This window comes from Echinops telfairi, unplaced genomic scaffold (assembly GCF_000313985.2).
Source record: "Echinops telfairi isolate 266 unplaced genomic scaffold, ASM31398v2 ScPeMD7_7406;HRSCAF=8444, whole genome shotgun sequence".
Classification (NCBI taxonomy): Eukaryota; Metazoa; Chordata; class Mammalia; order Afrosoricida; family Tenrecidae; genus Echinops; species Echinops telfairi.
In genome coordinates this window covers 4,906,751-4,916,407 of record NW_022111306.1, presented here as the reverse complement: position 1 = coordinate 4,916,407, position 9,657 = coordinate 4,906,751, and the positions used below count along the sequence as shown (strand labels likewise).

The 9,657-nt window shown below is 39.0% G+C and overlaps 1 protein-coding gene across 2 annotated transcripts in view; it reads right to left on the bottom strand.

Moving 5' to 3' along the window:
- The window catches only part of SINHCAF (SIN3-HDAC complex associated factor), a 33,004-nt gene that overhangs the window by 21,135 nt on the left and 2,212 nt on the right, over positions 1-9,657 (bottom strand). The window contains exon 1 of one of the 2 annotated variants that reach the window (XM_004700003.2): positions 8,289-8,307. The exons of the other annotated variant lie outside the window; for it this stretch is intronic. The gene's annotated coding sequence lies outside the window, so the exon portion shown is untranslated. Of the gene's footprint in view, positions 1-8,288; positions 8,308-9,657 lie in introns of those variants that run through there. 2 annotated transcript variants of the gene reach the window in all.

Genomic DNA, 9,657 nt, shown 5'->3' with positions numbered 1-9,657 from the left:
TTCATGAGGGAGGGGAGAAGTGGGAGGGAGGGGAAAAATGAGGAGCTGATGCCAGGGGCTTAGGTGGAGAGCAAATGTTTTGAGAATGACGAGGGCAATGAATGTACAAATGTGCCTTACACAATTGATGTATGTATGGATTGTGGTCAGAGTTGTATGAGCCCCTAATAAAACGATTTTTTAAAAAAACAGTCTCAGATATGAGGGAAAACAGGACTAAATTTTCTTATGATTCACGATCCTCCTAGTTGTGACCTTATTTTCTTTTTTCTTTTAATTTTGATCTGGCAAAATTCTTCTGTTCAAATACACCCAAAACTAAATCCAACCCCCACCCCCACCCCACTGCTAAAGAGCAGATTTCAACTCATGGGGGACCTATAGAACTGAACCCCATATTGTTTTCAAAGGCTGTAAATCCTTTTGGAAGCAAACTGCCACATCTTTCTCCCCATAGTGGCCAGTGGATTTGAACTACTGACCTTTAGGCAACAGATGGGCAATTTAACCACTATTACCACCCGGGCTCCTCTCTTAAAACTATCCAACGCTATTAAGTTGACTGGGACTGCTATTAAGTTGACTGGGACTCACAGGGGAGGGTTTCCGTGGCTGTCAATCTTTAGGGAGCAAATAGCTTCATCTTTAGGAGAAAGGGTTTTTTGTTTTTTTTATCTAAACCAAGTTTGGAAACACCAATCTTTGTAATTAGCAGCCCAACGCTTCCCAACAGGGCTCTTTTATCTGAAACTACTCAAAACCAAAAACAATGCTTTTGATTTGACTCAGAGACCCTTTAACAGTGTAGAAGTGCTCCTGTGGGTTTTAGAGACTGACAGGGAGCCACCATTTAAACCAACCACCACCACCCGTAAAAAAGCCCCTGCCATCCAGCCAATTGTGAATCAAAACAACCCAACAAGACAGGTAGAACTGCCCCGTGTGGATTTTTGAGACTGTAAACCTTAAAGAGAGTGAAAAGCCTCATCTTTTTCTGGGAGCAGCTGGTGGTTCCAAACTGCTGACCTTTCAGTGAGCAGCCAAATGTGTAACCCGTTACACCACCAGGTCTACTCCATCTAAAATAAGTGGGATCTCAATGCCAAGATTCACCTTCTTCTAGGCATTTCCCAGTAACACACACAGTGAAGTGCGTTGACACTTGTCATAAAGCAACACACAGTAAAGAATGAGCCTTTTAAAGGACGACTACTTAATAGACCTATTAAACCTTTTCTAAGATTATCCCTGCACTTGAGAGGCACCTGGGAATCTGCAGCAAATACACAGGGGTTTCGTTTTGGGCTTTGTTTACAGCAACCCAGTTAAACAGTGGTTGGTGTTTAACCATTTTGTGCTTTGAGGAGCACGGAGATTAACTGAAAGCATTTTCACAAAATCTACAGATACATTAATGTAAAAACAAACAACAACAACCACAAAACATCTCTAATCTCTGGAGAAAAATCATGGGCACAAAACGGCTTCTGAGACTAAATTATTTTAGGAATTGGTGGTAGGCGGGCGCAACTGGATTTTAAAGCAATGATTGCTGATGTTTAACCTGACTACATACTTCTTTGCTAGTCTCACATTTTTGAAATATTAAAATTCTTCTAGATCAATCCACTTTACTTGTTCAAATGACACAGCCAGTTATTAAACTATTTGTGACTTTTTTATGTAATCTCACAGGAGTTACCCTAACAGCATTATGTTTTAAAATAGAAAAGGAAACAATTGCCATCTGCCTCTAATTGATGACTAGTTACAGACTGAGAGCAGACCCCAATCTCATCCTAAGTATGTGTTTGGGGAAATCAGAATATTAAGCTTTGAAATAAAGCCAAAATTTAGGAAGGGCTCAAGATGCTGATTAAATCCCACCATTTATCTTCTAAAATTAAATAGTGGTGGATAGTTGCACAACTCTAAGAATATACATCAGTGAACTGAGATAAAAGTGAATTTTATGGTGTGTGAATTAGATCCTAATAAGCCTATTAAAAAAGAGAGACAGTGGGTTAAGGAATTGTGCTGTAACTTCAGCATCTAGGAAGTGCCAGGCACAAAGTAGTCATTGAATAAATGTGCTGATTAAAGCACCTTACATTTTTATAAAGCACTCTCTCACTGACTGTTTAGCAGTCAACTAAGTACCCACATAAACTTTAAATATTCTTAAATGGTTAAAGACAAATCATCCACACTAGAATTACAGTTCTGACTAAACGGAATCTCTCTCAAAGCTAACAGATAAATCTGCAAAAAGAAACCAGTAAGAGTATTTATTTCATTGTAATTACAAAGACAAAGCCTCTCATAGACAAGACAAGAAAAAATTAAAAAAAGAAAGAGAATTTTAAAATAATGATTAATTCTAAACATCTCTTTTGGTTGATTTGCCAGGGTTTCTTCCACATTAGAGCTTTGAGTTTCATAAATATCTAATCAACTTACTAAAAAAGCACAGGGCTTATACTTTTAGCAGGTGACCACTGTCCATCGAAAAGCCAAAAGGGTCAGTTCTAACCTAATCTAATAAGATTATGAAACCAACGTGCTTTAATTAACTTGACTTTAAATTCTACACATAGAATACGTTCCTAAATACGAAATATAAATATGAGGAACAATCTTCACAGCAAAAACTAATACTGAGAAAAGGGATGCTATTTCAGAAACACTTTCTCCTAAACATTAAGTATGATAGATCACGTCTTACAAATTTTAACAGTACCAGGCACTTGCTAACCAAGCTCCCACCAGGAACAGTAGGAATATTCTGATGCAAACTGTAGATTTCAATACCTTTTATAATATGGAATTTGAAGACCTTAAAAAGGTAAAGAACTTTAATTCTGCAGAATGTTTTGTTGTCTTTTGTTTTGGTTTTTTGTTTTGTTGACTAAAATCTCTTATGAGTGTTAATGGAACATCTTTTAAAATGGAAATGGTCCTTTTAGGATAAATTTAACACCTGTTAGGATGAGGATGTATAATTTGAAGAGAAAAAAAAACTCCCCCAATTTCACTTTCTAAATTCCTTCTCTTCTGAGTAGTAGTATTTGTTGGGTTTTTTTTTTTTTTAATGCAAAGGTCCTTTCCAAAATCCAAAATGTCACTGGGCAGACTAGATACAGAAACCAACTGAAAAAACTAACCATGCCCCTAGGAAAGCCATTTCCGTTTCTCCATGCCATCTTGGGAATGAAATTCTGATGTGCACAAACTAGGAGAACATGTAACAAAATCTTATGTGTTAATCATCACTTTTTCTTTCTAAATTCAACTAACCTTGACCTTTAAATCACTACCCATTTTTCAGTTTGTCATACTTCATGTTGACTATGATGCTGGAGAAGCTGTATTTCAAATACCAGCAGTCACCCACCATGGACAGGTTTCAGCAGAGCTTACAGACAAAGACTAACTGGTAAGTTTAGAGATATACAGTACTTCCAAAACTTAGCATAGTAAAACCCTAGGGCAGCAGTTCTCAACCTGTGGGTCGCGACCCCTTTGGAAGTCAAAGGGCCCTTTCACAGGGTTCGCCTGATTCATAACAGCAGCAAAGTTAGTTATGAAAATAATTCTATGGTTGGGGGTCACCACAACATGAGGAACTGTATTAAAGGGTCCCAGCATTAGGAAGGTTGAGAACTGTCCTAGGGGGATCACAATAGTAAACTGTCTGATACAGTTCTAGACGATGTACTCACTAGCTTAGAAGGTGCTCAAAGTACAGTGACCACAACAACAGATAGGAGCAACAACAGATAGGAGCAGAAGAATGATTCTGAGATTAATATTTCCTTCTCTTTGCACATGGGGTTGCCAAGCGTTGCACTAAAGCTACCAACAATACAAAAAAAAAGTTATCAACAGTACAAAACTTTAAAAACTGCAAATGAAAGCAACCTAAGTGTTTATAGATCTCCAGACTAGTTAAGTAGAATATTGCTTCAGCTCTTAAAAAGAATGCAGTTCGATCCACTAAATAAATGTGCAGAGGGAGCTAAACCCAAAATGTCTTGTCTATGAAACAGGCACATAATAGGCATAGCAATAATTTTACCACAGCACATTTTAAAAATGTGACATTTAAGTAAATGGCCTTAAAAATTAGTTTAAAAGCTTACTTTCATTTTACTCCCTTCTATACTGCTGTTTAAATTATGATTTAAACTAAGAGCATCATTCCCCTAATAAGTTTTTAATCACATACCTTCACTTTAACCAAAGAGGAATCTGAAAAGTCCAAAGCACTTACACAGCTTCCTCAAAAATAGATGGATGTAAAGACACTTCTTAGGGAACATACTCCCCAAGAGAGACTACAGAATAGTAAAATGAGAACAAAGCAGAATGGGAAAGAAACCGCAAAGAAGAGACAAGCGAAAGATTTCTAAAAGTGGGAAGGAAGGAGTGGTGGACAAAAGGCAAAAGGAACTAAACAACCAAGGGCCACTTTTGAAGGGAAGGAGAGCTGCATTTTGTTCGAGCTGAACTCTACTGACAGGATAATGGAAGAAAAAGAAAAATATACTGGGGATCCTTGAGTTGCTGTAATGCCACTCCTTGACAGCATTCTAGTCAATGTTAGGCTCTCTTTAATCACAAATGATTTAGTAAACAGTAACAGTGTAACTGGAGCAACACTTCACAAAGGGTCAACACGACAGCTTATTGTGTTCACACGCTGCTAGGCCACTGGTTGCAACGTTCCCCACCACGTTTTATCAACAACTAAGCGAAGCCACAGAGCAATTAAAACCTATTATTTCCTCTTGCAACTTCTAGGCATCTGCCCCCCCTACACACACACCCTGCCCGCCAACAACAGAAGTTCTGAATTTACTATTTTTCTTTTAAGGGGCAATTTAAATTTGTCTGGAGTGAAACTGAGAAAGGGAAGGTGAACCCCAATTGTTTGCCAACAGATTCTCCAAATCTGTTAGAATGCGTAATTGGCAAAAGAGGCTGGAACTCACCTCCTAGGAAAGGAATAAAATTCAGAAATCAATCTTCTGCTGAAAGATCCTATATCAAAAATAAAACCATAAAATGGTAACAGGCCCACCGGATGTTACACCAGGTGAGATTCCAGAAGGGCTGGAGAGATGGCACTGACTTTTAAGGGATGGTTGTAAGTTAAATAAACGTAACTTCAGTGATTCTCAACCTTCCTAATGCCGCGACCCTTTACTACTTAACTGTAATTTTGCTACTGCTATGGACTGGGTGACCCCTGTGAAAGGGCCCTTTGACCCCCAAAGGGGTCACAACCCACAGGTTGTAAAACCGCTGCATCTAGCTGAAAGGCTTTGAAATAAGTCAACTTGGAGGCTAGTTCTGTTTTATCTTTACAACTAAATAGGAAGTCACTTCTAATTTTATTTGCCCCTCTGTAATTCTAGGGTGCAGTCTCACTTCTACTTTCCAAGGATGTGTTGAAGCAAGAATATGAAACCTATTAGTGTCTGTGTACCCTTTTTTCCCTTAAATTTGGAAAAAAGTCAAATTCTCAGTGGACATATAAGGGGACTTAAAGTTCACAGGAAAATGCGACACTTTTCCACAAATCTTTTTGAAGTCACCTTGTAGTTAACAAATTAAGGTAGAATCCTCTGGTTTCTAAAGAATTTCTTTTAAGCCCTAGTCTGTGGAAAGAGGAGTTAATTTAGCCTTTTCAGGGAAATGTGAAGGTCACAAAACTGGGTTATTTGATTTAAGACACAGTCCTCCCATCTTCAAGCTTGACAAAAGCTCAGAAAGGGGGAATGGCATCTTTGAAGTATGGTGGTGCACAACTGGTCTGACCCTAACCTCAACCAGGTTCTTCAGGCTCTCTAAATAACCTTGTTTCCTCATTAAATAGAGGAGCCCTGGCGGTGCTGTGGGCTAAGTGTTGGACTGCTAGCCTCAAGGTTGGCAGTTCAAAAGAGCCCACCAGCAGAGAAAGAGGAAGCTATCTGACCCCATAAAGATTTACAAACTTGGAAATCCTATATAGACAGGGCTATTAGGAGTTAGAACCGACTCCATAGCAGTGGGTTTTGTTTCAGTTTTCTTCATAAAATTTTAATCTACCTGGAAAGCACACAACAAAGGCTGGCACATGGTAGGCACTAAGCCCTAACAGTTATTTTTATGTACAAGTCTTTCCACTGTCTCGTCTCCTTCGTTACAGGTACCCTTTTGATTTGTTTGGAGACAGCTCTTTGGGAAGTTAACAAACACTCATTAATAATTCTCCAATATTCATGTCCTGATCCATTGCCTCCCCTTTGTTCCTGATCAATATAGTCAATTGAGCAGGAAACAATCTTACCCTTTAAACACAAAAGCCTGCTCATATGGCCACCTATCCTGGTGACTGTTCAGTCACTCAAAAATCTGGCGTCTTCCTCCACCTCTGTGCCACGTCCCACACTGTTGGTTCACTTATCTAGAACCTTAGGTATCCTGCGTCTTCATTTTTCTGGCTCACAGGCTTCTACTTCCCCTTCCCCACTCACCCTTTTTCGTGATCCTTTAAAAAGGTGGTATCTTCTAAAATGCAAACAATAATCATCCCTTCCGAGGATGGCTTTCCATCCAAGGAATTCAAAGCTTTTCAAGATCTAGCTCCTGCCTTATCAGCTGCATCCAACTTGGAATCCTGATATTCCAGGAGTGTCTAAATGGCTTTACTAACTAGCCACACCACTTCTATTCAAGCTGCTGTTTCTGAGACAGATTTCCCCTCCATTCCTTGACCTGGATGTTTGTCCCCCCAGAATTTCTTCTCTTAACAAAACCCTTTCTCTAAGAAAACATCAAGCACAAAGTTATTTCACATGCTTGTTTACCACAGAGTGTGATCAAGAGCAAGTAAACTCTTTCAGGGCAGGAACTAAGTCGTCACATAACCAGGTGCTGATTATATAGTACATAGAAACCAAATGGAAATTGTTAAGTACTTGAAGCATAGGGTAGCCACATGATCTGAATTGCTTTCATTAGAAGATTAATGCTAAGTAATTAAATGCTTTTATAACAACCTATATTTAAAATATTTCTCCATTTCAATCATGAGGAACAGACGAGTCTCAAAATGAGAGCAATGTAAGCTCCATAATTATTAACAGTAACCAAATTTAAAAAGCATTAAACCAAATCAAACTTATAATAATAGGTGGAAATAGATACACCAAGCTAGAAATGAATTACTTTAGCTAATTGTCATTTGGTACTACGTAAAATAGCCTATGTGTTGTTGCCTTCTGTTCCTGATGCAAAAAAAAAAAAAAAAAATCCTCTCCGCCTCAAAATCAAATGCCCTGCTTTTGAACTAGCTGCATTTCCAGGTTACTTCCATAATACAGAAAATCTTAGTTGCAAACTCAATTAAAAAGAAACCAAAAGACAATAAAAATTTCTCTTACAGACAAAACATGATGCTGCTGCTGGACAATCCCTTCCCCTGGACAAAGAAACGAGGAAGTGACATTTCCTAGGTCTTCAAAGGACTAATGATATAAAATGGTTGACTCTGAATTGGACAAGCAAGCTAGAGTTGAAAGGACAATGTCAAACCAGTTGCCAAAGGGAGGGGAGCACACACCAATTCTTTCTATTCAATTGTTACCTGAATCCTTCCCTCGGATAAGGTACCGGTAAGTAACCTAGGCCTTAAGTTTTATCTTCCATAAAATAACTACTTCATAAAGTTGTAAGAATAACAACGGACATTATCAAGTTACTTGCTTATTTACAAAGCTGCAGGAGGCAAGTATATTGAGATGATCACAACTTTTAACAAATTTTTAACCTTGGAAATGGCTGAACAACTAGCCTAGAGACTCAACACATTTGTTTTCTTCTCAACCAGCAATTTATTCCCAGCACAACTTAAGAATATTTCTCTTTGTTTGGAGCAACCATCTACCTACTTGGCAAGGTAAATTAATCCATCCTAACTGCCTTAGAAAGTTGATATACGTTTCAAATAAGATGAGTAAACTTTCGCCAATTTTACATTGTTATCATGCTGCTTTTCTGCCACACGGTCTAACCAGAGTTTGATTTTCCTAGAAGATGATTTATACCCTGGGAGAAAAAAAGACCACCCAAGATCCAGATCTACATTAAGAAGAATACTGTGCAATTAAAGCCACCTTGAAGCCTGCTGTCCACTGAGATTCTAGAATACAGGATCTATTGAACTACAAACTGTTGCAAAATTAATGCAAAGGGAAGTCTGTAGAACTCTCATCTTTCGGACTTCCCCATCCTCTACTCACCTTATGAATGAAATCTCCATTTATATCATCCAAAAAGCATTAAGCACTGCATGTTGTGTTTTCAATTTCCTAGAATATTGAAATATACCTCTACATCGGCTATAAAATACTAATTAAGGAAAACAAATGAAAGAGTCTCAGTGTATTTGCAAAACACCTCTTAAGCACTTAAACTACAGTTCCCTGTGAAAAAAATTCTCAAAGCCTTAATTACTGAATCCACTTTCTCATTTTCTTGACATTCTTGCTTTCTATTCACTGCAGAAATGTAGTATTAGGAATATCAGTTACCTTTCAGATTTTTCTTTGGTAACTTGATCAACCAAAATTTGTAGAGTGTGTTTATGTATTAACATAAAAACATAAAATGGGTACCAACTTGTATGGATTGGGACCAGTGCATTAAAGATAGTAGTATTTTCTAGTAATGACCACTTTTAGATTGTAGCCATGATTCAAATACAAGGAAACCAGGAAAGAGGCAATAGATATGGGTCTGCTTATCCGAAGTCTAGACTAGAAGCAATCGCCAAATACCAAACATGCATCCATGTGTCAAACGAGCATTAATTTTTTTGAGCTATTCCTGGGGCTACTCAAAAGAAACAAAGAGCCGGAAAAGAAATTTTAAGAGAGATCAACTCCAGTTTACTGGAAGCAGGAAGGAGAGCAGGGTTAGCTAGACATTCTCCCCCTGGAGAAGCTTCCTGCCCACACCTCCTATAAAATCTCAGAGGAGCCCTATTCCTTAGGGGTTTACTTCTGGAAGATCATGCTGAGCTACCACAGTGAATAATCACCAACACTAAGTCAGTCAGGCATACCTTTAGGTCGAAATAGATCCCGTCCTCCAAATCATTATATAGATACTTTAAGTGCCACCAAAGCCAAACTTTGACTTTAACCTAGGTTGGAGCAACCTATCGCGCTCAGTTCTGTGGCTTATATTAAAAGACTGGCTAAGTCTGGCAAACTCCCGTTCAAAAAACAGGTGCTTTATGTACTTTTAGCGACAAGGTCAAACTGAAGAGAAAAAAAAATCCCTTTAAAGGGGAAAGACGTTTTCTTAACCTTCCTTAGAACAACCATCAGGGGTGGGAAGGAACAAACGGCTGGGGTGATTCTGTCTTGGGCAGGGTCCATGTTTGCTTAGACAGTCATTCCCACTTTCCCCCAGAGCCCGTAGCCATCTGAGAAAATAAAAACAAAGAAACCGACTGGGGTCAGTTACCAGACCTCCCTCGCCACCAGCGCCGAAACCAGCTCCTCCAGCCAGAGGAACCCGGCCCACGCGCAGCACAAAGGCGGCGGCGGCGGCACGCACGGGGCCGCGGTCCCCACGGCCGCAGCGGGCGCCCCAAACTTCCCC